The 27,410-nt window shown below is 32.3% G+C and overlaps 5 non-coding genes across 5 annotated transcripts; 3 read left to right on the top strand and 2 right to left on the bottom strand.

Annotated features, from left to right (window-relative positions):
- The first annotated feature begins 370 nt into the window (after positions 1–370).
- On the top strand, positions 371–444 carry TRNAP-UGG (transfer RNA proline (anticodon UGG)). The gene has a single exon. It is a non-coding gene; the product is annotated as a tRNA-Pro (tRNA).
- A 189-nt stretch (positions 445–633) lies between these two features.
- TRNAW-CCA (transfer RNA tryptophan (anticodon CCA)) lies at positions 634–707 on the top strand. The gene has a single exon. It is a non-coding gene; the product is annotated as a tRNA-Trp (tRNA).
- A 20,166-nt stretch (positions 708–20,873) lies between these two features.
- TRNAF-GAA (transfer RNA phenylalanine (anticodon GAA)) lies at positions 20,874–20,946 on the bottom strand. The gene has a single exon. It is a non-coding gene; the product is annotated as a tRNA-Phe (tRNA).
- Positions 20,947–23,789: 2,843 nt separating this feature from the next.
- Positions 23,790–23,862, top strand: TRNAT-UGU (transfer RNA threonine (anticodon UGU)). Its single transcript has one exon. It is a non-coding gene; the product is annotated as a tRNA-Thr (tRNA).
- A 1,380-nt stretch (positions 23,863–25,242) lies between these two features.
- On the bottom strand, positions 25,243–25,329 carry TRNAS-GGA (transfer RNA serine (anticodon GGA)). The gene has a single exon. It is a non-coding gene; the product is annotated as a tRNA-Ser (tRNA).
- Positions 25,330–27,410: the final 2,081 nt, after the last annotated feature.

The raw sequence follows: 27,410 nt of genomic DNA, 5'->3' as shown, positions 1-27,410 counted from the left end.
TCGCATTTAAAATCCTCCTTCTTTATCGTATTACATACATTATGGTAATACATATATAATCACATGTATGTGTGGTTAAAGACCACTTGTATTTGTATATTTGTACCCGGAATTCCTAATTCAAAATTAAAATTTAAATGTACAATGATTCGATAGATAAGATTTTCCTTTTCTTAAAACAGCAAAATAGGTCCCTTTCTGCCTGAGAATTCCCGCCAAAAAGATTCATTTATTATTCATTATATGGTTGTTATATGATATGAGACCAAAAAGAGGAAATGGAAAGATAATTTTTGTATATCAATAGATGAAATAAGGGTGTGGAAAACAAGACAGGGATTCTCTACAATAACATCGTAGGCCAATTGAAAGGGATGTAGCGCAGCTTGGTAGCGCGTTTGTTTTGGGTACAAAATGTCACGGGTTCAAATCCTGTCATCCCTACCTATTACTTCTCCTTTGAGCAGTAAGGAGGGAGCCATTTTAGTTTTAGATTGATTAAAATTAAGCATACATAATCTATCATTTTCTCATATTATATATGATATATGATAGTATAGGTGTGCACGATGTATTGGGGTTATAAAATAAAAGAATCCTCTTTTTTACAGTCTTATTTATTATGATAAGAAAGCGCTCTTAGTTCAGTTCGGTAGAACGTGGGTCTCCAAAACCCAATGTCGTAGGTTCAAATCCTACAGAGCGTGATTCCGCTCTTGTTAAGTCGAAAATTACACCGAACTGAAAAAAAAAAAAAAAAAAAAAAAATTGAACAGCAATTCGAATTTGACCTCCTTGAATTAAATTAATTAAATTAAAATTAAAGGGGTCAGTCAAAAAAAGAGATGTTAATTAATCAAAGGTCCAACTGATCACCACGTATGTATTGTAAATATGCGGTTACGAATAATCCAGCCAAAGTAATAGGAATTAGACCTAAGACGATTCCAAATAGAAAAACTTCAATCATTTCAATTTATTTGAAAGGAGAAAAAGAAAGGTAATATCTATCCCTAAATATTAATCTCTATTGCCCATGAATATCAATAACTAATAATTGATAATTAACACGGTAAGGAACTATAGAATATATGGAATAGGACAGAAAACTTTGTTTTTATTAATTGTTCGTTCATTCAATTAATTTTCAAATAAGTCGTATCTTACTCAGACCAATAAATAGAGCTGAGGTTATAGTTAAAGCCGCTAGTAAAAAACCGAAATAACTAGTTAGAGTAGGCATGAAGGAGCTAAATGAAATATGTTCTTTTTATACATATGTTTATAAAGCACTTACCTAAGTTTCAATTTTTAAAAGAGACGGGGATAAGCAAAAATACCAATTGAAAGAATAAGTTCAATTGAAATTTTTTGATTCATCAATCATTCTAAACGGTATTCACAAAAATAGAGCGGCAGGACAAGAGTAGAAAAGAAAAAGAAATAGATTCATCATCTTTGTAGTTAGGTCAAGAAAAAACCTTTGGATCTAATACAAGAATACAAGAAAGGCCGCCTCACAAATATTGATTAGTAGAATTTTTTTTTTATTCCTTGCTCTTTTTTTTATCTATATCTAATACTATCGACTACTCTTACTTGTTACTAGACGACTAAGCAATTCCTTAAAATAAAAAAAGGAGGGCTTACAACAAAAAACAAAACCTCTTATGCAATTACGAAAAAAAGTCAATTTTTAGATTTCGCATCTAATTGACTTGCGGAAATATGATAATTTCCTTCATGAATTATTATAAACTTGTTGGATTCACGGGTTACCTGATCTTCCGTTTCTAGCCCCAAACCAATAATAGAATCCCCTATATTATATTCCAGGAATTTGAGGAATTTTCTATCGCATGATACGTGGTTATACATCGACAAGCAAGAAGAAGAAAGAAATTATCTAGCACTTCATGTCGATATACTGTTTGAAATTGCGTTGCTGTGTCAGAAGAAGGATAGCTATACTGATTCGGTATACTCTAAAAATACCTTTGGTACAATATTGACGATCTCACAAAGATTGAATTTCAGTGAATTTCCGTTTACTGATCTCATCTTTTACGGAATCGATCCCCTACAAGAATATGCGGAGCTCAGCATGTCTGGAAGCACAGGAGAACGTTCTTTTGCTGATATTATTACCAGTATTCGATACTGGATCATTCATAGTATTACTATACCTTCCCTATTCATTGCGGGTTGGTTATTCGTCAGCACAGGTTTAGCTTATGATGTGTTTGGAAGCCCTCGTCCAAACGAGTATTTTACAGAGAGCCGACAAGGAATTCCATTAATAACCGGCCGTTTTGATTCTTTGGAACAACTCGATGAATTTAGTAGATCTTTTTAGGAGGACCCAATGACCATAGATCGAACCTATCCAATTTTTACAGTGCGATGGTTGGCTGTTCACGGACTAGCTGTACCTACCGTTTCTTTTTTGGGGTCAATATCAGCAATGCAGTTCATCCAACGATAAACCTAATCCGAATTAATTATAGAGCTATGACACAATCAAACCCGAACGAACAAAATGTTGAATTGAATCGTACCAGTCTCTACTGGGGGTTATTACTCATTTTTGTACTTGCTGTTTTATTTTCCAATTATTTCTTCAATTAAGAAAAAAAGAGTAGTAGAATACTAAATAATAGTAGGAATTCTCTTATCCCATTCGGAAGGATTGCATCTCATAATTATCTATGACTGTTTATGTCTTTAGCATGACCACTTGATGAAATGTGGAGGGAAGCGGGATAAATGGCCGATACTACTGGAAGGATTCCTCTTTGGATAATAGGTACGGTAACTGGTATTCCTGTGATCGGTTTAATAGGTATTTTCTTTTATGGTTCATATTCTGGATTGGGTTCGTCCCTGTAATATGTAATAATGGGATGAACTAAGTTATAGGCATGAAAGTGTAAGAACTCAACGGGGCCCGCCTCCTCTTTCTTTGTCTGATTCGCGAGGAGGGGTCCCGTTGAATTCTTAATGATCATAATATTTTGTTCGTATAAATATAAATGACAACAAATAGATCACTTTTTCCGATGATGTTTTTGAAAAATGAACTCGATTAATTGATTCATAGCATCTGTTCTTCGATAGTATCTATCGATACTTTCAAGGTTAGAAGAAAAAAAGGAATCACTCAATTTCCTTTTCCTGGATGACACAATCACAATATATATTTAATTTTAATATTTAATTTTTTTTAATATTTAATTTTAATATTTTAATATTTAATTTTAATATTTCTTTTTTTTTTCTGTCGACCAGATATCAAGCAAACCCTTTCTAGACTAGTCTAACCTTACTCTATTTATTTTAGTATTTCATCAAAGTTTGAAATTTTTTTATAAGTTCATCGCCTTGCTTCTATTTTATATTTATAAAAAAAAGGATTCCTTCTCTTTTTTTTGGTTGTCCATTACTTATTATATTATATTATACTTATTTATACTTATACTTATTTTATACTTATTTATACTTATTTTATACTTATTATATTATCCTTATTACTTATTCGATTACTTTATTACTTATTCTATTATCTATTATAATCTATTATCTATTATAAGTAAATCTAAAAAAATAAAGGGTTCTGAAAAATCTGGAAAAATATAAACTAAGAATAGAAATCTTTGACGAATGGGATCCGGAATTGTTATTATTTCGACACAAGAAAAGGAATTTTACACATCCTTTTCTTGTGCCGAAGGCTAGGAAGACGAAGAATACTCCCTGTAATTATTTGTTCCCCTCATTTATCCTTCCTTTCTATTCTCCGCTTACTTATCTTATGTTTAGTATCTAATCAAATTGAATTTAGAAAACAAAACCCATTCTGTGACATTTCAATCTGACAATAGGGATATAATTACACCCCTCCCATTTAGATTGAAAAAAGAAAAGAAGGGGTAAAGACAAATAGTCTTCTTCACAATATACAGATTTTGAATGCGGTAAAAGTAATTCCTAGAGAAAGAATATAAACAAGCAAAAGACTTTTCATACTTTTTTCATCATACCTAACCTAATTGCCAGGAAGAATTTGTTCTTTTTTACAAATTTGATGTTGATAAATCCACGGATCTAGAAATTCATTTCGGACACTTGAACCTTTTCAAATTGTTTCTTTTTAAGAACCAAAAAGATTTGTGCAAAAACAATAGATGCCAAGAAGAACAAAAGGCCTTGGACACGTAGTGGATCTTGAAGTACTATTTCTGCATCCCCCTGACCAAATCCACCCACATTAGGATTACTTGTTAATGGTTGATCAAGTTTGATAGATTCACCCTCTGAAACAAGAAGTTCTGGTCCTGGGGGGATAATATCAACCACTTGATGTCCATCCAATGCATCCGTTATGGTTATTTCGTACCCCCCTTTTTCTTTTCGTATGATTTTGCTTACTATACCTGTTGCCGTAGCATTATAAATTGTATTGTTACTTTTGTTCCCGTCGGGATAAATCTGACCCCTTCCCCTATTTCCGCCTACGTATATGGGATATTTTAAGAAATGAACATCCTTATTACTAGCAGGGTCTGGGGAAAGAATAGGAAAGGTGATTTCACTATATTTTTGACCAGGAACAGGACCTATCACAAGAATATTTTTCTGAGTGGGGCGGTAGTTCTGAAAAGACAGATTGCCTATCTTTTCTTTCATCTCGGGCGAAATACGATCAGGTGGGGCTAACTCAAACCCCTCCGGTAAAATAAGAACAGCACCCACATTCAAAGCCCCTTTCTTACCATTAGCAAGAACTTGTTTCAGTTGCATATCATAAGGAATTCTAACAACCGCTTCAAATACAGTATCAGGAAGTACCGCTTGTGGAACCTCAATATCCACGGGTTTATTAGCTAAATGGCAATTGGCACATACAATACGCCCAGTTGCTTCTCGTGGATTTTCATACCCCTGCTGCGCAAAAATGGGATATGCATTTGAAATGGATGCCCCGGTTATTATATAGATCATGAGCGATACGGAAATGGATCGAGTAATCTCCTCCTTTATCCAAGAAAAAGTATTTCTAGTTTGCATGGTACAATCATTGATCCCGAAAATTTCTACAATAAAATTAGGTAGGTCACTAGTATAGTTCCCTATCCACGATTCTGCTATTTACTTTTACTGAAAAAAAAAAAAATTTACTGAAATAGAGGAGGAATTGTATTCCCCTGATGGGTAGAAAGAGTAAAGTAAGTACGACTTTGCATTCTTTGCTTATATACAAAGTAAGAAAGATTCTAATTGAATCCGTGAATCATTTTTCAGTCAGTCAGTGAATGATAAATAACTACAAGTGACGGCGATACATGATTTAAATAACGAAAGATCGAATATTTAAAAATTGTATCTAGAATGACTGGAAGGGTACAAGCAAGAACAGATATAATTTGATCATTATGAGCAAATCCAAAATCTTTGTAGATATAGCCAATCATTAGTTCCCAACCGTGGTGCGAATGGAATCCGACACAGAACTCAGTTAATAAAAGAATAGAAAAAGCTTTTATTGTGTCGCTTAAATTATATAGGAATTCTTGAACCCAAGAGTTAAGAATAACAAGTTCTTCATTACCCAAAATAGAATAACCACTTAGAATAACGAAACAGATTAGATTTGTCGAGAAGTGCAAAATCGTATGGATACGATCCTCATTGTGCATCTTGATCAATTGGATCGTTTCTTTGTGGATTCCTATACGAAGTTTTTGTAGATGTGTTTCCGGGTATTCTTTTATCATTTCGTCCAACAGGAGGAGTTCCTCTACTTCTATGAATTGTTCTAGAATACTTTTTTCTTGAATATCATTCAAAAAAGTTTCGGATTGCCTAGTATTCCACCAATTAGTAATCCAAGATTTCAGACTTTTATTAAATGAGAGAGAGATCCACCAGGGCAAAAATACTATAGATGCAAAATATAGAAGGGGAGTGAATGCTTTCTTTTTTGCCATTTTTTCATCTGTGAATTGTTAATGAACCCACCTCATTCGTTGACTTTATGTGATCTAATCTTTCTATCAAGCATGACTTTCATTATATTATAAATTATAAGATAAATTATAAGGTAGGGGCCCATGAATCTATTCTCTGTTTTTTTTTTTTTTGATTCAGTGCTTAGTCCTTGAATCTAAAAAGAGTACAGAAATAGAAAATAAGAATCCACTTTGAATTCGAATGTTCGAATGAAATATATATATATATTATTGTTTCCAGATATCTCAATTGATCAAATTCGAAGCAATTGCCCTCTTTCGATAACTGCCCGAAAGAACCGCTTCAAATAATAAAGATTATTCTATTCAGATTTTGAGACGAAGGAGCTCCCTGTCTATATCAAGATATCAATCAAATATGTCGAAAAATTTTCGCGGGTTATCTAGACTGTATATAGTCTAGAGTCCGGGAATAATTGAAAAAAAAAAAATTATGAAAAATATTATGATGATCAAAAATGAGTGACAAAAAAAGACAGAAAAGTTATCATTACATTTATCATTATGTTATAAGAAAGAAATCTACTTGTTTAGTTCTTAAGGAGCACAAAAGAAAGGATAAAAGGGGAGGGGCTGATTGACAAAAGGAAAGTAGAGAAAATTTACAAGATATAATCTATCTGTATCTAACGTATCAACTCCAAATATTGAAAATAAAAAGTTAAATATTTCGAAATACTTTGATATATGAGATGAATCCATTATTTCGATTTCTTGCTTGTTTTGTTACTGAATTAAGTTGAGTGGTTTTACATTTACAGACGCATAAAAAACAATTTTTGTGGACAAAAAAAAAAAAACAGTTTTGTTTTATGTTATGACTCTTCCGTATACGTCTTCTTTGGTTCGAGTGGGCATTCTTAAGAAACTTCAGTTTAGTTCTGCTATAGAAAAAAGAGGCTTCTTGTCTTGAGTTTTTTCCTCCTGCCGAGAAAGCATTTATTCTGCAATTCATTTCAAAAGACTTCAATCGGTACACGCAAAAAATAGGCCAATTCAGCAGCTTTTTGCTCAATTTCTCGTGGAGTCAAATTCTCATCAGTACGAGTCAAGGGAACGGCCCCCTGGCCTCTGATTTCCATATAAAGGACACGCCGAGCATAAATACCCTCTTTAACTTCTATTCTGATGGACTGAATATCTTTCATAAGGAATCGTAGAAAGATGCGACGATTTTTTCCAGGAAAACCCCAACGAAAAATACATACTATTCCCTCTTTTCTATCGAATCGATCATAACCACTACCTACATTCCAAAAAATCGTGCACCACAAATAGGAACTAATAAAGAGACCCGCGATCCCATAGAAAGACATCACGATTCCTTGTGGAAAAAAAACTATTTGCTGAGACGGAAATAAAGATATCAAATTCCTACCAAGATAACTAGAAGTTCCAACTAATAAAAACCCTAATGAACCAAAAAAAAGAATAAAGGCCCAGCAGAAATTGCTTGTTTTTCGAGACCCCACTATAAATTCTATCCATATAGATTCTGATCGCCAACTCATACATACTAGATCCAGTTGCATTTTATTGGAATTGAGAAAATAAGCAAAAAAATTTGACTTTACTTTTTTTGTTTCCGAAGTAACTCTCATCAACTAGTGCTATTTTGATATGAACTTTTAGAAGTAATTCATCAAATTGCTTAGATCTAAAATCATCCCCTTTATATGATCCCCTATACAGATCTACTAGATATATAGACTTTAATTTCATACATTCGTCCGGTACCGATCCACTTGCTATAATTCATTTACCCCTATATCATGTTTACGTATGCATAAGAGGAGCTTTTTCATTTATGTTCGGGGAAGCCGGATGGATGTTATACAATATTCTACTAAATAGATATCCGTGGCATCTAAGTCGTGAAAAAAAAAATAGATAAGATTTGGTCTTGGCCTTGGCCCCATCGAATCTAAAAAATCTTAGTTTTTTGAACATACAAAGATAAAGAAGCCATTGCAATTGCCGGAAATACTAGGCCTACTAAAGGCACAAAAATAGAGGGAATTGTCATAAAATGGGTACCTCAATTTAATATTCGTACCTGTTATTGTTATATTGTTAGTTATAAAGTTAGTTATAAATATATCTTATAATAATTATATTATAATTCGTATATTATACTAAGTATATCTAAATATTATACTAAGTATATCGAAATACTAAGTATATCTAAATATTATACTAAGTATATCTAAATACTAAGTATATCTAAATATTATACTAAGTATATCTAAATACTAAGTATATCTAAATACTAAGTATATCTAAGCGAGTATATATATCTAATATATATATCTTATCTAATAAGTGCAAGGAATGTAGAATTAAATAAAGGGACTTGCCCATCTTTCTAAATGAAATAAAATAGGTGTATGATAAGATAATCCACTTTCTTTATTATCTTACTTTATTCCTACTTTTCTTATTATTATTATTCTATTGTTCTTGTCTTCTAATTTTAATTTCTAATTTGAATTTAATAAAGAAAGAGTTTATTACAAATTGAGAAAGAGTTTATTACAAATTGTCGAAAGATTCGATTCGTTAGAATCCGATCCAAGAACAGGGATTTTTAGTAAAAATAGAATTCTCGGGAGATATAGAAAGATGCAAAACTCTATATTTATATTTTTTCTATATTTGAATTATATAAACATACGCAATAGAGCAAGATAAAATTCGTTTTTCGACAATTCCATTTTATGTCACAAAGTCAAAGCCCATTATGCGGGCTTTGACTTTGATTCTGATAAACTAACTAACTGCCTTTTCACTACAAAGAAAATAATTTAACTTAAGACTCTACTTGATTGAATTTTGATTCAAAGGAAAAAAACCGTGGAACTGAAATAACTCACTCAGAACACCCTTTAAAGGATTACGTGGTACGATTGGATCGAATAAACCCTTATGGAATAAATATTCAGCCTCCTGTGAACCTTCAGGTACTGTTATATTCAATGTTTGCTCAATTACTCTTTTACCCGCAAATGCAATATAGGCATTGGGTTCAGCAATAATGATATCCCCCAACATACCAAAACTCGCGGTCACTCCACCAGTAGTAGGAGATGTAAGAATTGATACATAAAATAACTTTTTATTTGATTGATAATCATATAAAGCAGAAGATATTTTAGCCATTTGCATCAAGCTCAAACTTCCTTCTTGCATGCGTGCTCCTCCGGAAGCACACACTAGAATAAGAGGCAAAAAATTATTGGTAGCATATTCGATCAAACGGGTGATTTTCTCGCCTACTGCGGATCCCATACTACCCCCCATAAACTGAAAATCCATAACCCCGATTGCTATAGGAATACCGTTTAGTTGACCCGTACCTGTTTGAATAGCCTCAGTTAATCCTGTCTCTCTTTGATAAGAATCAAGACGATCTTTATAGGGCTCTTCGTCATACTCAAACGGATCAGAATCAATACCATCTTCGTCATACTCAAACGGATAAGAATCAATACCATCTTCGTCATACTGAAATGGATCAGAATCAATACCATCTTTATCTTTGTCAAACTGAAATGGATCATAATCAATACCATCTTTATCTTTATCTTTGTCAAACTGAACTTTATCTTTGTCAAACTGAACTTTATCTTTGTCAAACTGAACTTTATCTTTGTCATACTGAACTTTATCTTCGTCATACTGAAATGGATCAGAATCAAGACCATCTTTATCTTTGTTAAACTGAAATGGATCATAATTAATACCATCTTTATCTTTGTTAAACTGAACTTTATCTTTGTCATACTGAACTTTATCTTTGTCAAACTGAACTTTATCTTTGTCATACTGAACTTTATCTTCGTCATACTGAACTTTATCTTCGTCATACTGAAATGGATCAGAATCAATACCATCCATATAAGGCTCTTCTTGGTCAGACTGAAATGGATCATAATCAATACCATCTTCGTCAGAACCATCTTCGTCAGCTTCGTCAGAACCATCTTCGTCAGCTTCGTCAGAACCATCTTCGTCAGCTTCGTCAGAACCATCTTCGTCAGCTTCGTCAGAACCATCTTCGTCAGCTTCGTCAGAACCATCTTCGTCAGCTTCGTCAGAACCATCTTCGTCAGACTGAAATGGATCATAATCAATACCATCTTCGTCAGACTGAAATGGATCATAATCAATACCATCTTCGTCATACTGAAATTCAATGGGATCCAGAGAGATCATGTCTTCATCCATAGGATCCCAAGTACCTGGATCAATCGAAAGTTCGATTCTATCTGAACTACTCATTTTCAAATGATATCCACAGTATTCACAAATATTCATTTTTGGCTTAAGAAATTTCTTATAATTTAATCCATAACAATCTTCATTTTCGCATAGAACCCACAAATGCTTGAAATCTTTAGGCCTTTCTAAATCATTACCATTTGCGCAACTTTCTTTTAGAGTTAAATCATTACCATTTGCGCAACTTTCTTTTAGAGTTAAATCATTACCATTTGCGCAACTTTCTTTTAGAGTTAAATCATTACCATTTGCGCAACTTTCTTTTAGAGTTAAATCATTACCATTTGCGCAACTTTCTTTTAGAGTTAAATCATTACCATTTGCGCAACTTTCTTTTAGAGTTAAATCATTACCATTTGCGCAACTTTCTTTTAGAGTTAAACCATTGTCTTCACTACTATTTCCACCTTCAACACAAATGTAACCACAAATGCAATTATAAATATAACTATCATTGTAATTGTCACTACCACTTAAAATGGAACTATCAATACAGGTTTGAGAACGAAGATAAGAGTTAATACAACTCTTAATGTGATTATTCCAACTATAGTTAGTATCATACAAGTTAAAATCATAGTGGGGATCGTCATTGTCAATCTCAAAAATTTGATTTTCACTATTAAAATATAGAGAATAATTATCCTGATTACTATCATTATCCTGATTACTATCCCTAATTAAAACCCTAATTCGGGTGTCATCAGAAATGAAATTCCGAATGTCTTTGACGCCAACTAAATGATCAACCTTACTGTAATAACTAGAGCTGTCACTACAACCATGAATGTTTTTATCCATATCATTTCTAACCGGGTCTTCGTTTACACTAGTATTTTCAATAGGACCAAGGCTATCCATTGATTTACTTAGCCCACATCTGTATTCTAATTCCCCCTTAGACAAGATAAAATTGAACCATAATTTTTCCATAGAGTTTTCTTGCCTCTATTTAGATGTAAAGTATAATAGATGAATAGTCATTTGATGAAAAAAAAAAAATCATTTATTTCCTATCGGAATACGCATAATGGATACAATCATTAAACTAATAATGACGTGAATATTGAAGTAAAGGATTCTCGTTTGTGAGAACCTGGAGTATCAGTTCATTATATATGATATATGATACTTTACTTTTTTCTTTTCAATTATAAATATAAATTTTCAATTAGAAATAGCGATTTCCCTATGTTGTGTAAAATTCGCACTGAAAAAATTGAAAAAAGAAATTTTTCTCCTATCAAGAACCTTTTTCGTAAAATATCGTCTACTAATACAATAAAATCTCGTCTACTAATACAATAAGTTTCTATTCCAACACGGAACGAATAGGATAGAAAAGAATACACCAATCTTTAGGATCGGCTCAATCCTTTTAGTAAAAGATTGGGCCGAGTTTAATTGCAATTCAACAAACCAACAGTAATTACTGGATTACAAAGTATCCATTGCTTCGAATTCAAATTTTATTTATCTAAAGTATCCATTGCTTCGAATTCAAATTTGATCTCCTTCCATACTTCACAAGCAGCAGCTAGTTCCATACTCCATTTGCCAGCCTCGCGGATAATTTCATTACCCTGGCGGGCAAGGTCACGTCCCTCATTACGAGCTTTTACACATGCTTCTAAAGCTACTCGATTAGCTACGGCACCCGGTGCATTTCCCCAAGGGTGTCCTAAAGTTCCTCCACCGAATTGTAGTACGGAATCATCTCCAAAGATCTCGGTCAAAGCAGGCATATGCCAAACGTGAATACCCCCCGAAGCTACGGGCAGAACACCTGGTATAGAAACCCAATCTTGAGTGAAATAAATACCACGGCTTCGATCTTTTTCAATAAAATCATCACGTAGTAAATCAACAAAGCCCAAAGTTATGTCCCTTTCTCCTTCAAGTTTACCTACTACTGTACCAGCGTGAATATGATCTCCACCAGACAGACGTAAAGCTTTAGCTAGTACACGAAAGTGCATACCATGATTCTTCTGTCTATCAATAACTGCGTGCATTGCGCGATGGATGTGAAGAAGTAGACCATTATCTCGGCAATAATGAGCCAAGCTAGTATTTGCAGTGAACCCACCTGTTAAGTAGTCATGCATTACGATGGGAGCTCCCAATTCTCTGGCAAATATGGCCCTTTTAATCATTTCTTCACATGTACCCGCAGTAGCATTCAAGTAATGCCCTTTGATTTCACCTGTTTCAGCCTGTGCTTTAAAAATTGCTTCGGCACAAAATAAGAAACGGTCTCTCCAACGCATAAATGGTTGGGAGTTCACATTCTCATCATCTTTGGTAAAATCAAGTCCACCACGTAGACATTCATAAACTGCTCTACCGTAGTTCTTAGCGGATAACCCCAATTTAGGTTTAATAGTACATCCTAATAGGGGGCGACCGTACTTGTTCAATTTATCTCTTTCAACCTGGATGCCATGAGGCGGGCCTTGGAAAGTTTTAGTATAAGAAGGAGGGATTCGCAGATCCTCTAGACGTAGAGCGCGCAGGGCTTTGAACCCAAATACATTACCCACAATGGAAGTAAACATGTTAGTAACAGAACCTTCTTCAAAAAGGTCTAAGGGGTAAGCTACATAACATATATATTGATTTTCTTCTCCAGCAACGGGCTCAATGTGGTAGCATCGCCCTTTGTAACGATCAAGGCTGGTAAGCCCATCGGTCCACACGGTTGTCCATGTACCAGTAGAAGATTCAGCAGCTACTGCTGCCCCTGCTTCCTCGGGCGGAACTCCGGGTTGAGGAGTTACTCGGAAGGCTGCCAAGATATCAGTATCTTTGACTTCATATTCAGGAGTATAATAAGTCAATTTATACTCTTTAACACCAGCTTTGAATCCAACACTTGCTTTAGTCTCTGTTTGTGGTGACATAAGCCCCTCCCTACAACTCATGAATTGAAAATTTTCGCAACAACAAGGTCTGCTCGGCATAAATTAGGAGTTAATGAAACCTTTTCGAAGAAATCTTTCAAAAAATTATCAACTAATCCGAAAGGTTCCTTATTAGACCATGGTATTTGATTCGCCAAATACATCATTATTCTATATTCTTTCATATTCTATATTCTTTCATATGTATGGCGCAACCCAATCCGTGTTTTTCAAGTTTAGAATTCCTTACTTTTTTTTTGAATCGAAATGAAAATGAAATAAATGAAATAGAAATATTATAAATATATAATTATAATTAGAATTATAAATATAAAATATATATATAAAATATATAAATTAAATATAAAATATATAAATTCAATAATAAGTCAATAGTCAATAATAAGATAATACTATAATAATATAAATTCAATAATAAGTCAATAGTCAATAATAATCAATAATAAGATAATAAGATAATAAGAAATAATATAAAATAAGAAATAATATAAATTCAATAATAAGAAATAAGAAAGAATAAGAAATTCACTCTTGACAGTAATATATGTTGTATATGTAAATCCTAGATGTGAAAATATGCGTAATTCGTTTATGAAATGAAAAAAAAGGAATATAGATGGAAAAAGGGGGGATAGGTTGGACGTAAAAAAAAATCGATATGCTAAAATAAAATACGAAATGAAATAAGGGCTAATGAGATAGAAATAAGGAATCGTAAATAGAGTTCGGGTTCGAATTCCATAGATAATATGGATGGTATTGCCTATAATGATAGACAAATGAAAGACAATGATAGACAAATGAAAGACTCTCTCAAAATTGTTATTTATTTATCCACTTGATATTTTGCAAATAGGTTGGTTGAACTTAAAAATTCCTTCATTGAATAAGGAAACAATCCAATTGAATTGCATTCAATTGGATGGTACCAACGAAATCGAGTGCTAATCCCCATTTCTTATTGAATTAACCGATCAACTTGCTGTCGAAGATTTTTTTTATTAGAAAATTTTCGAAAAAAAAAATTGACATATTTCACTTTATTTTATTATGAGAATAAATCCTACTACTTCTGTTCCTGGAGTTTCCACGCTTGAAAAAGAAAATCTGGGACGTATTTCTCAAATCATCGGTCCAGTACTGGATGTAGCCTTTCCCCCGGGCAAGATGCCTAATATTTACAACGCTTTGGTAGTTAAGGGTCGAGATACCATCGGTCAACAAATTAATGTAACTTGTGAGGTACAGCAATTATTAGGAAACAATCGAGTTAGAGCTGTAGCTATGAGCGCTACAGATGGTCTAATGAGAGGAATGGAAGTGATTAACACGGGAGCTCCTCTAAGTGTTCCAGTCGGCGGAGCGACCCTAGGACGAATTTTTAACGTGCTTGGGGAGCCCGTTGATAATTTAGGTCCTGTAGATACTCGCACAACATCCCCTATTCATAAACCTGCGCCCGCTTTCATACAATTAGATACAAAATTATCTATTTTTGAAACAGGAATTAAAGTAGTCGATCTTTTAGCTCCTTATCGTCGTGGAGGAAAAATCGGACTATTTGGGGGAGCTGGGGTAGGTAAAACAGTACTCATTATGGAATTGATCAACAACATTGCCAAAGCTCATGGGGGTGTATCCGTATTTGGCGGAGTAGGTGAACGTACTCGTGAAGGAAATGATCTTTACATGGAAATGAAAGAATCTGGAGTAATTAATGAACAAAATCTTGCGGAATCAAAAGTGGCTTTAGTCTACGGTCAGATGAATGAACCGCCAGGAGCTCGTATGAGAGTTGGGTTGACTGCCCTAACTATGGCGGAATATTTCCGAGATGTTAATAAACAAAACGTACTTCTATTTATAGACAATATCTTCCGTTTTGTCCAAGCGGGATCCGAAGTATCTGCCTTATTGGGTAGAATGCCTTCCGCTGTGGGTTATCAACCCACCCTTAGTACCGAAATGGGTTCTTTACAAGAAAGAATTACTTCTACCAAGGAGGGATCCATAACTTCTATTCAAGCAGTTTATGTACCCGCGGATGATTTGACCGACCCTGCCCCTGCCACAACATTTGCGCATTTAGATGCTACTACCGTACTATCAAGAGGATTAGCTGCCAAAGGTATCTATCCAGCGGTAGATCCTTTAGACTCAACGTCAACTATGCTCCAACCTCGAATCGTTGGAAAGGAACATTATGAAACTGCGCAAAGGGTTAAGCAAACCTTACAACGTTACAAAGAACTTCAGGACATTATAGCTATCCTGGGGTTGGACGAAGTGTCCGAAGAGGATCGCTTAACCGTAGCAAGAGCGCGAAAAATTGAGCGTTTCTTATCACAACCCTTTTTCGTAGCGGAAGTATTTACTGGTTCCCCGGGGAAATATGTTGGCCTAGCAGAAACAATTAGAGGATTTCAATTGATCCTTTCCGGAGAATTAGACGGTCTTCCTGAACAGGCCTTTTATTTGGTAGGTAACATCGATGAAGCTACTGCGAAGGCTACGAACTTAGAAATGGAGAGCAAATTGAATAAATGACCTTAAATCTTTGCGTACTCACCCATAATCGAATTGTTTGGGATTCAGAAGTGAAAGAAATCATTTTATCTACTAATAGCGGACAAATTGGCGTATTACCAAATCACGCGCCTATTGCCACAGTTGTAGATATAGGTATTTTGAGAATACGCCTTAACGACCAATGGTTAACGATGGCTCTGATGGGTGGTTTTGCTAGAATAGTCAATAATGAAATCACTATTTTTGGAAAGGATGCGGAAAAGGGTAGTGACATTGATCCACAAGAAGCTCAGCAAGCTCTTGAAATAGCGGAAGCTAACTTGAGGAAAGCTGAAGGCAAGAGGCAAACAATTGAGGCAAATCTAGCTCTCAGATGGGCTAGGACACGAGTAAAGGCTATCAACGCGATTTCGTAACTAGTTGGTTAATCGAAAGAATTTCCGTATAAACAGAACTTTCGTTTCTACATCCCATTTTTATTCTGCTGATTAAATAGAATCAAATACAATCAAAAGTGAAATAGTGAAATTTGATCTAACGAAAAATTTGAAAATTGAAAACGGAAATAGAATAGGATGAAAAAGATAGAAAATCAATAAAAGAAGGTGGGTAGAAAAACTTATTAGACACCGGGATCAATGGTATCTAATAAGTTCTACCTACTATTGGATTTGAACCAATGACTCCCGCCGTATGAAAGCAATACTCTAACCACTGAGTTAAGTAGGTCATTTATTATCATAAGGAATCATAAAGAGAAAGAAAAGGGACCTATCACATCGATGGATTATAAATCCGATATTACTTCTAAGCAATACCAATCAAACCGACCAAAAAGGTATGATTATGATGTTGGATCATGTAATATTCATCTTGACAAGAAATTATCTAAATAATATGATAAAATATGTATCACAAACACAAGGGCTATAGCTCAGTTAGGTAGAGCACCTCGTTTACACGCGCGCCAATGTTTTTCAGGGGAGTCTATCATGCAATCAAAAAAAATTGATCCTTTTGAGAAATCGATGTCTTACTCCATTACTTTGAAGGAACAAAACAAGAGAACAATAGCCTGACAAATGGTTTGGTTCGATTCGGGTGCCGTTTAGGCAGGAGCAGGATCCGAATCGAACCTATCATTGATTTGAGATATTGATAGGGCGAATACCCAGTCTATTCAATGCTAGGCATAATGAGTATAAGGACCTCAAAAATTCTCTTTTCGTCCTATGAATCTTAAGGTGTATGAAGTTTCATCTTTGATTTTTTAATCAGGATGATAGAGACTTCATTTAACTTAGGTTGATCTAGGCCAGAAGCAGACCTACGTCAAGATAAACTTTCCCTTCTTTGAAACACTTTGGTAGTGCTCCTGTATCAGTAATGAATCAGAGCACATGGAACCATCTTCCTTTTTTTTCTAAGAGAAAAAATATATATATGGTAGACTAACTGATATTTCTATCAGTTAATGAAAGAGCCCAATGCAAAAAAATGCATGTTGGGTCTTTGAAATAGGTCGAATCATTTTGATAATAATCAGTTCGATCTGTTTTACCGAGAAGGTCTACGGTTCGAGTCCGTATAGCCCTATATTTTATATTTTTATTTTATATTTTATTAATTTTTATATTTTATTAATTTTTATATTTTATTAATTTTTATATTTTATTAATTTAAAATATTTATTAAATTAATAAAAAAATATTTATTAAATTAATAAAAATGAAATGAAAATAATATTCTTAAAACTAAAGCAAACTAAAACAATAAAGAATATCCAAATACAAATAAAAAAAGTTGTATAGTTTTTTTCCTAATTATTGTATTCTTTGTTGATTGGAACTGGTCGCTTCCAGTTGCTTGGTTAAAATCATTCCCATAAGCTCGCTCACAGGGAGATCGCTCAGAAACTGAAAACAAAAGCGCATTTCAACAGAATCTCATAAATATATATAATATATATTAAATATATATATATAGATAATATATATATAGATAATATCTATAAAAAGATATAATATCTATAAAATATAGATAGAAAATAAAAAATGTATTCTATATATAACTATATATAAATTTATTCTATATTCTATATATAACTATATAATATACTATATAATATATATATAAATTTATTCTATATTCTATATATATTCTATATATATAATAGATAATAAGATAATAGAAAAGAGAAAAGGTTTTTTTTTTTTTTTTTTATTTCTAATACATATTAGATATTAGTTATATATTAGAATTCCTTTTATTTAGAAAAATACGAAATGAAGTGAAAACAAAAAAGTTTTACTTGTTTTGGATTTGTATAGTATTCTACTATACTATATAGTAATAGTATAAATATCTATGTAATAGTATAAATGTAATAGTATAAATATCTATTTATACTATTACTATACAAATTAGTACTATATCGAATACAAATTAGTACTATATCGAAATTAAATCGAAATAAGTGAAATGTAAATAGGATTAATTCCAATCAATAAATCTTAAAACGCAACAGCAAACAAACGAAACTAGACGATTCGATCAAACTGAATTGTTGGTTTGACTAAACAAACAGTTGTGGATGACTTGACAATGAATTCCAGGTCGAATCGACTAATCCGGTCTATTTTTCACATTCATAGGAGTTCGTCTATGTTTCTGCTTTACGAATATGATATTTTCTGGGCATTTCTAATAATATCAAGTGCTATTCCTATTTTGGCATTTCTAATTTCTGGAGTTTTAGCCCCGATTAGAAAGGGTCCAGAAAAACTTTCTAGTTATGAATCGGGTATAGAACCAATGGGCGATGCTTGGTTACAATTTCGAATCCGTTATTATATGTTTGCTCTAGTTTTTGTTGTTTTTGATGTTGAAACGGTTTTTCTTTATCCATGGGCAATGAGTTTCGATGTATTGGGGGTACCCGTATTCATAGAAGCTTTAATTTTCGTGCTTATCCTAATTGTTGGTTCAGTTTATGCATGGCGAAAAGGAGCATTGGAATGGTCTTAGTTCCTGAATATTCAGATAATAAAAAGAAAGAAAAAAGTAAAAATAATAATAACATTGAGTATGAATTCCATTGAATTTCCCTTACTTGATCGAACAACCCAAAACTCAGTTATTTCAACTACATTAAATGATCTTTCAAATTGGTCAAGACTCTCCAGTTTATGGCCGCTTCTTTATGGTACCAGTTGTTGCTTCATTGAATTTGCTTCATTAATAGGCTCACGATTCGACTTTGATCGTTATGGGCTGGTCCCAAGATCGAGTCCTAGACAAGCGGACCTAATTTTAACAGCTGGAACAGTAACAATGAAAATGGCTCCCTCTTTAGTGAGATTATATGAACAAATGCCCGAACCTAAATATGTTATTGCTATGGGCGCGTGTACAATTACAGGAGGGATGTTCAGTACTGATTCTTATAGTACTGTTCGGGGAGTCGATAAGCTAATTCCTGTGGATGTCTATTTGCCGGGCTGTCCCCCTAAACCCGAGGCAGTTATAGATGCTATAACAAAACTTCGTAAGAAAATATCTCGCGAAATCTATGAAGATCGAATTAGATCTCAACAGGGGGATCGGTGTTTTACTACCAATCACAAGTTTTGTCTTGTACGCAGTACTCATACTGGAAATTATAATCAAGGATTACTCTATCAACCACCATCTACTTCAGAGATTCCTCCTGAAACATTTTTCAACTACAAAAGTTCAATATCTTCCCACGAATTAGTGAATTAGGTAGGATTCAGAAACAGAATAACAAACAACGAATTAATCTTCATAAATTCGATTTCATCGTAAATGTGAAATACTTATCTTATACAAATTACAAATAAAAAAGAAAAGTGCGGGAGAGATAAAAAAGATGCAGGGCCGTTTGTCTGTTTGGCTAGTCAAACACGGGCTAGTTCATAGATCTTTGGGCTTCGATTACCAAGGAATAGAGACTTTACAAATAAAGCCCGAGGATTGGCATTCCATTGCTGTTATTTTATATGTATATGGTTACAATTATCTACGTTCCCAATGTGCTTATGATGTAGCACCAGGCGGACTGTTAGCCAGTGTGTATCATCTTACGAGAATAGAGTATGGTGTAGATCAACCGGAAGAAGTATGTATAAAAGTATTTGCTCCAAGGAGTAACCCTAGAATTCCGTCTGTTTTCTGGGTTTGGAAAAGTGCGGATTTTCAAGAACGAGAATCTTATGACATGTTGGGAATCTCTTATGAGAATCATCCACGACTGAAACGTATCTTAATGCCCGAAAGTTGGATAGGGTGGCCTTTACGTAAGGATTACATTGCCCCCAATTTTTATGAAATACAAGACGCTCATTGAATGATAAGAAACTAATTACAACTTCAAATATTCAAGGAATATTTGTACATTCTCTTCTAGCTCAAACGGAGGAATTGAGGTTTCATTCGTATTCTTATGGATAGGCTAATAAATAAAAAGAAATAAAAGACAATACATCATTGAAATTCTCGATTTTTGAAGATACCTTTTTATTTTATTTCGGACGAGCCGAGACAATAGGATGAACAACAAGGGTTCTATACCGTGAACTTTGTATCGCGCACATCACTTAGATGAACTCTAGAGAGTCACATAGAAAGGAATGAAGAAATGGAATATGAAAGAGAATACAAATAAATAAATGAAAGGGAATCGGATTCTATTTGTACTGTAGCTGAGATGAGTCTTGGTTATTTCTATCCTTGAACTCCTCTAGACCAGACTTTTGGTTGGGCCTTTCAACCAACTATTTTAATCTTTTTTTTTAATTAAATATGTATGAAGTATTAACATTCTTTTTGAATGTGAGGAGCCACAGCGTGAACAAATAAAAAAGAAGAGGAAAGATAATGAAATTTTTTTCTTTTACTACATTATTTATTTTTTTTACTACATTATAATTATAATAGACTCTTTGCTCATCTAAAAAATAGAAACAAAAAAAAAAAAAAAAATAAATAAAGAGAGGGTTTACTTCCAGATAGCTAGCTAGATAAGTATGTATTATGTCGATCTATATCAATTAATTTGTAGAGTAGATACTCATACAAATTAATCATACGCCGAGAACCAGATTTGAACTGGTGACACGAGGATTTTCAGTCCTCTGCTCTACCAACTGAGCTATCCCGACCATTACCGACGCATTATCCTCATAATACTAGATGACTTGGGTCTATGTCACTTAAAAATGAAAACAAAAAAAAAAACGAAAAAGTATTAAATTAAAAGGGGAATTTCTTGGATCTTTAAAAGGAAGACTTTGTAAATTTCAGTATGAGTAATGATATGGATTATGAATCATTCAAATAGGTATTCCTTGCTCAAGGGTGTTGATTTGTACGTATATCATATATATATCACAATATATCATATCACAAGACTTGTGATAAGAGAACAAAATTCTGCTAGGATACGCTTGTAAAATGGAAAAGAATAGGATGAATGAGAAACATAAGGAACTTTGAACCACTAACAAAAAGGGTAGGATAAAATAAATAGATAGCAAACGGGCTTTTTGGGGTTGGGGATAGAGGGACTTGAACCCTCACGATTTTTAAAGTCGACGGATTTTCCTCTTACTATAAATTTCATTGTTGTCGGTATTGATATTGACATGTAGAACGGGACTCTATCTTTATTCTCGTCCGATTAATCAGTTTTTCAAAAGATTTATCAGACTATGGAGTGAATGATTTGATTAATGAATATTCTATTCGATTCTTTCTTCAACTTGGAATCGATTCACAACAATTCTTTTTATTTTTCATATAAATTGATTTTGCATATAAATAAAAAAAATACGGGTTCGAGTCGTCTTTTTTGGTTTTTCATTAGTATACCTATTTATTTTATATTTTATATAGGTATATCTTGCATCCTTTCTGGAGTTTCGATATAAGGATTCCTTTACCAACAGTCAACCCCATTTGTTAGAATAGCTTCCATTGAGTCTCTGCACCTATCCCTTTTTTATTATTCTCGCTTGTTGAACCTTTGTTTATTTTCGTAAAATAATAGGATTTGGCTCAGGATTGCCCATTTTTCATTCCGGGGTTTCTCTGAATTTGAAAGTTATCACTTAGTAGGTTTCCATACCAAGGCTCAATCCAATCCAATTAAGTCCGTAGCGTCTACCAATTTCGCCATATCCCCTTTGTGTCTTGAGATTAGGATCTCATTAGGATGCACTTCCTTCCCCCTTTCTCCTTCCCTTCCTTTCCCCTTTCTTTCATTTATTTATTTTCTTTCTTTTTATGCGAAAACCGTTGAATTTAGTATTGAATTTAGTAGATATAGATACTGATTCTTATATCGAAGGGTCTTTACCTATTTTATTTCTTGTTTGTTTATCTTCTTTCGTCTCTATCGGAGACCCGTATTTATTTGGTCCAATCAGAAAATATTTTATCATTTCTGTATTCGCAATTCAATATAGATGGATATTCCATAACATATATATGCCCCCCTTACTCTCAGTTTTCTCAGGCAATTTACTCGAACGGTCGATTTTTTTTTTTTTTTTCGTCTTAGCTTCCGCCTTTATGAATGAAAACAAAAGAAAGGAGTCTCTCATCTCTCATTATGATCTGGATTTCATTTCTATGGGTTGCATCTTTTCTTTTTTCTTTAATTTTATTTTTATTCTTATTCTTTTATTAGACTATCCTATATAACCATAATAAGATAACTAAAAAAATAAAAATAAAAATGAAAATTGAATTTATTCATTATTAAAATTTATTCATTTTAAAATTTATTCATTATTAATTATTTATTTTCTAGTATAATAGCATAATAGCTAGAACTAATTATTCCATTCATTTCTATTTCGACTTCGAAGATAATTCGAATTAGTTAGTCTAAAAAACAAAGTTTCATTCTAATTATTTAGACTTATAACGTATCATTTATATAATGATAATATATATATAAATTATATATAAATATAAATTATATATAAATGCATAAAAATATTTTCACTATAATTATCTAATTATTAGACTCTATTTATAATTCTAAACTAAATATAAATAAATTAAATATATATTAAATCTATATTAAATATAAATAAATATTAAATATAAATAAATTAAATCTATATTAAATCTATCTATCTATATTAAAATTAAATCTATCTATTAAATTAAATCTATATCTATATCTATATAAAAAAAAAAAATTATATATAATTTAAATGTAAAATATACTAAAAATATACTAAAAAATACTAAAAATATAAAATAAAAAATATAGTAATATTATACTTAGTATACTAATATTATACTAATATATATATAATACTAAATTATATATATAATACTAAATAGAATATAATACTAAATAGAATAGAATACTAAATAGAATAGACTAATAGAATAAAGATAACATATAATAAAATAAATATAAAATAAAAATATATAATATAGAGATAAATAATAAATAATTATAAAAATTATAAATATATTTATAATTTATTTTTATAATTTTTATAATTATAATAAAATTAGAATTAAATTATAATAATATTATTATAATTTAATATTATTAAATATAATGTTATTAAATATTAATATGATTAAATTAAAATATGATTAAATTAAAATATCATTTTTAATATGATTAAAATATAATCAAATAGAATGATTAAAATATAATCAAATAGAATTATATTATTCTATTCTTAATTATTATATTCTATCAATATTAGATTGAATATTAGATTGAATCTACCATTATTATATATTATTATATATTATTATATATCATTATATTAAATATGATTATATTAAATATGGCATAAATTATGTATGGCATAAATATGGCATTTAAAATTTAAAATTCTAGTTTTTCTAAATTCTAGTCTATAATTCATATTAATAATTCATAGTAATTATGAATAACTAATAGATAGTTAATAGATAAGATCGTAATAGTTTGCTGAATTCCTATGGATACAAAATTTCTATTATTTGAGCCCGCTTAGCTCAGAGGTTAGAGCATCGCATTTGTAATGCGATGGTCATCGGTTCGATTCCGATAGCCGGCTTTCTCTATTTGTTTGCTTTTTTACTTTTTTACATGATTGATAATGTTTTTTTGAAATCAAAGAACATTGAAAAAGCTTTTTCCCCTTTTCTTTCCAAAGGTCAACGATCCGTTTATTATGTCGTAGAAACTTTCAATTAGGAATAAAATTGGAGGAGTTAGATCTTTGCAGAATAAATCAAGAAAAAAAAAAAGGAAACTTTTTTTGGTTTAATTTTTAGATTTTAATTTTTATATTTTATATTTAATATATATTTTATATTTAATATATTTATATATTATATATATTTTATTTTAATTTCTATTTTTTGTATACATTATATACAATATACATTATATACAATACAAAAAAGTATGGATATTGATCCAATTCATCTCATTAATATTTGTAGTACAATCCTTCAGTCGATTTCGCTTCATTTAGTTCAGTTTTAATTTAGGTTTATGAAATTTCAATAAAATTCAAATTAATAAGGAGTCTTTATGTCGCGTTACCGAGGGCCTCGTTTCAAAAAAATACGCCGTCTGGGGGCTTTACCGGGACTAACTAGTAAAAGTCCTAGAGCCGGAAGCGATCTTAGAAACCGATCGCGCTCCGGTAAAAAATCTCAATATCGTATTCGTTTAGAAGAAAAACAAAAATTGCGTTTTCATTATGGCCTTACAGAACGACAATTACTTAAATACGTTCGTATTGCCAGAAAAGCAAAAGGGTCAACAGGTCAGGTTTTACTACAATTACTTGAAATGCGTTTGGATAACATCCTTTTTCGATTAGGTATGGCTTCAACTATTCCTCAAGCCCGCCAATTAGTTAACCATAGACATATTTTAGTTAATGGTCGTACAGTAGATATACCAAGTTATCGCTGCAAACCCCGAGATATTATTTCAGCGAGGGATGAACAAAAATCTAGAACTCTGATTCAAAATTATCTTGATTCATCCACCCATGAGGAATTACCAAAGCATTTGACCCTTCACACATTACAATATAAAGGATTAGTCAATCAAATAATAGATAGGAAATGGGTCGGTTTGAAAATAAATGAATTGCTTGTCGTAGAATATTATTCTCGTCAGACTTAAACCTAACTAAAATAACAAAACAAGGGTTCTGCTCTCCCTTTTCACCTGAGTTAAGGTTAAGTAAAGGAAGACAGGGTAAGGGATTTGATTCGGAAATTTTATTTTTCTCCTATTCATGTATGATAGATCCGTAGGTAGATTTTCATCCCCTGTACGCTATTTTACGTATTCCGTATTAAAAAGAAATTGGGAATAGAGAATCTATATCAAAGAAGGGTCTAACTCTTTAGTATCTGTTCTTATTTGATTTGATACATTGTAGTCAGTTACATTGGCGAATTAGGTGAAGGTGCGGAAAGAGAGGGATTCGAACCCTCGGTAAACAAAAGTCTACATAGCAGTTCCAATGCTACGCCTTGAACCACTCGGCCATCTCTCCTACATAATTATTATGGCCGATAACCCGAGCGAATAGCGAGTTATTCATATTAGATTGTTCGAGAGGTACGAACAATATCAATTCTAACTAGAAAACTAGCTATAAAAATAGAAAACTTTTCATCACTTTTTTCAGCACTTTTTCTTTAGCCTCCCGACTCGAAGAAATTTTTTTGTGAGGGGGCTGTTAAAAATAAATAATATAATACGATAAACATATACCATATATATCTATTCATGTTTGCGAAAAAGGCACTCCCATCTTTTTTCTGATATTTCTACCGGACTGGATTAAATCAATGAATTGAAACGAATCAAATCAATCGATTGGTTTTTTTTTTTTAGACTATGCTTAATGGATATTTTTAGTTCATAATTCTCTTTAGACTCTAATTCCCCATTTCTATAAGAATTCTAAAATTCTTTTCCAGTTTTAGATCTCTCAACAACAACCTCTTACTCTGTAAATCTATTACAAATTCATAAATCCTCTAAGGGATTTTTATATTTGATTATATGTTGTATACCTGCTATGCACAAAACACAAAAAAGGGCAGTTATTTTATTTTCATCATAGAACGATTATTCGATTATTTTTCCTCTTTTTATCATAATTTAATCAAAACTTCTCTAATTTTGCTAATCTATCCTAATCCGTAGGATAAATTTTTTGATTCTTCAACTTCGATGAAATCGTAATAATTCTTTTTTCTTTTTATATTTTATTCTTATACTAATAAATTCTTATACTAATAAATTTGGATGAAATAAAATAGGATTCAAATATTTCTTTTTTTTTTTTTTTCTTGATTCCTGCCAAAAAAATTGAAGTAAAGTAGAGGGCTATATCTTTTTTTTTTTTTTTTTTATGGAATGGGTCTGCTTTTATGTTATTTCGTACTGTACGCTTCCTTTGTTTGTGAGATCCTTTTTTTTTTCTCACGAAGGGGTAATGAAAAGAGTTATAGAATGGATTGCTACCTATGCCTAGATCGCGGATAAATGGAAATTTTATTGATAAGACCTTTTCAATCGTAGCCAATATCTTATTACGAATAATTCCGACAACTTCAGGAGAAAAAGAGGCATTTACTTATTACAGAGATGGTGCGATTTGATTATTATTATATAATTATAATTATTTTATATATTTTAATTATTTTATATATATTTTTTTTTTTATTTTTATTTTACCGCTCTTAGTCTTAGGAAAAAGACACATGATTCGGAATAGAAAAAAAAAAAAAAAGACTATTGAAAAAAAAAAAGAAATCTACGCTTGTTGAAGGTGAAGTTTATAAATAAAGCAATTCCTTCTGTCGTGTATCCCCGATTAATGCAACCTCAGATGCTTCAATTGTTGATTCGAGTATTGAGCGAAAGGTTACACCTATGGGTCTGTATTGTGGGTCAACCCTACTACACTAGTACCAATAGGCGGCATAGAGGAAGAAGCACTACATCTAGGAATCAACAACACGAAAACTTTGTTATTGTTATAAAGGATTCCCTTTCCTTATCGGGATCGGAACTAAGAGAAATGGTTGGGACAACAAACATCCATCTTGTTCGTACTTTGGATACCCATATAACCATCGAAGATTGTTGAAGTGACTAATTCCTGGAAATTAAGGAGCGTTGAGAACAAAGAAATTGTTGGAGTTTACTTTATTTATCTAGTACGAACACGCTTGATGGTAAGAAAAGATCTTTTGCAAGAGGGTTGGCTAGAGATTTCTTGTAAAAACATTAGCCCCGCTCAGTTCATAATGACAATATTTCGACCTTTTTTTTAATTCCATGGATTATTCTCATTATGCACATAAAGGAGGAGCCGTATGAGGTGAAAATCTCACGTACGGTTTTGGAACGGAGAATTCGTTGAATCGAATGACGACCGTAACGGATGTCGGCTCAATCCGAAGGAAATTATGCGGAAGCCTTACAGAATTATTATGAAGCTATGCGACTAGAAATTGATCCCTATGATCGAAGTTATATACTCTATAACATAGGCCTTATCCACACAAGTAACGGAGAACATACAAAAGCTTTAGAATATTATTTTCGAGCACTAGAACG

This window comes from Durio zibethinus, unplaced genomic scaffold, assembly GCF_047325235.1.
Source record: "Durio zibethinus cultivar Kanyao isolate XHJ-2024 unplaced genomic scaffold, ASM4732523v1 HiC_scaffold_281, whole genome shotgun sequence".
In the NCBI taxonomy this organism is placed as follows: domain Eukaryota; kingdom Viridiplantae; phylum Streptophyta; class Magnoliopsida; order Malvales; family Malvaceae; genus Durio; species Durio zibethinus.
Note: the sequence above shows the minus strand (reverse complement) of the source record. Positions and strands in the feature narration are given on the sequence as shown.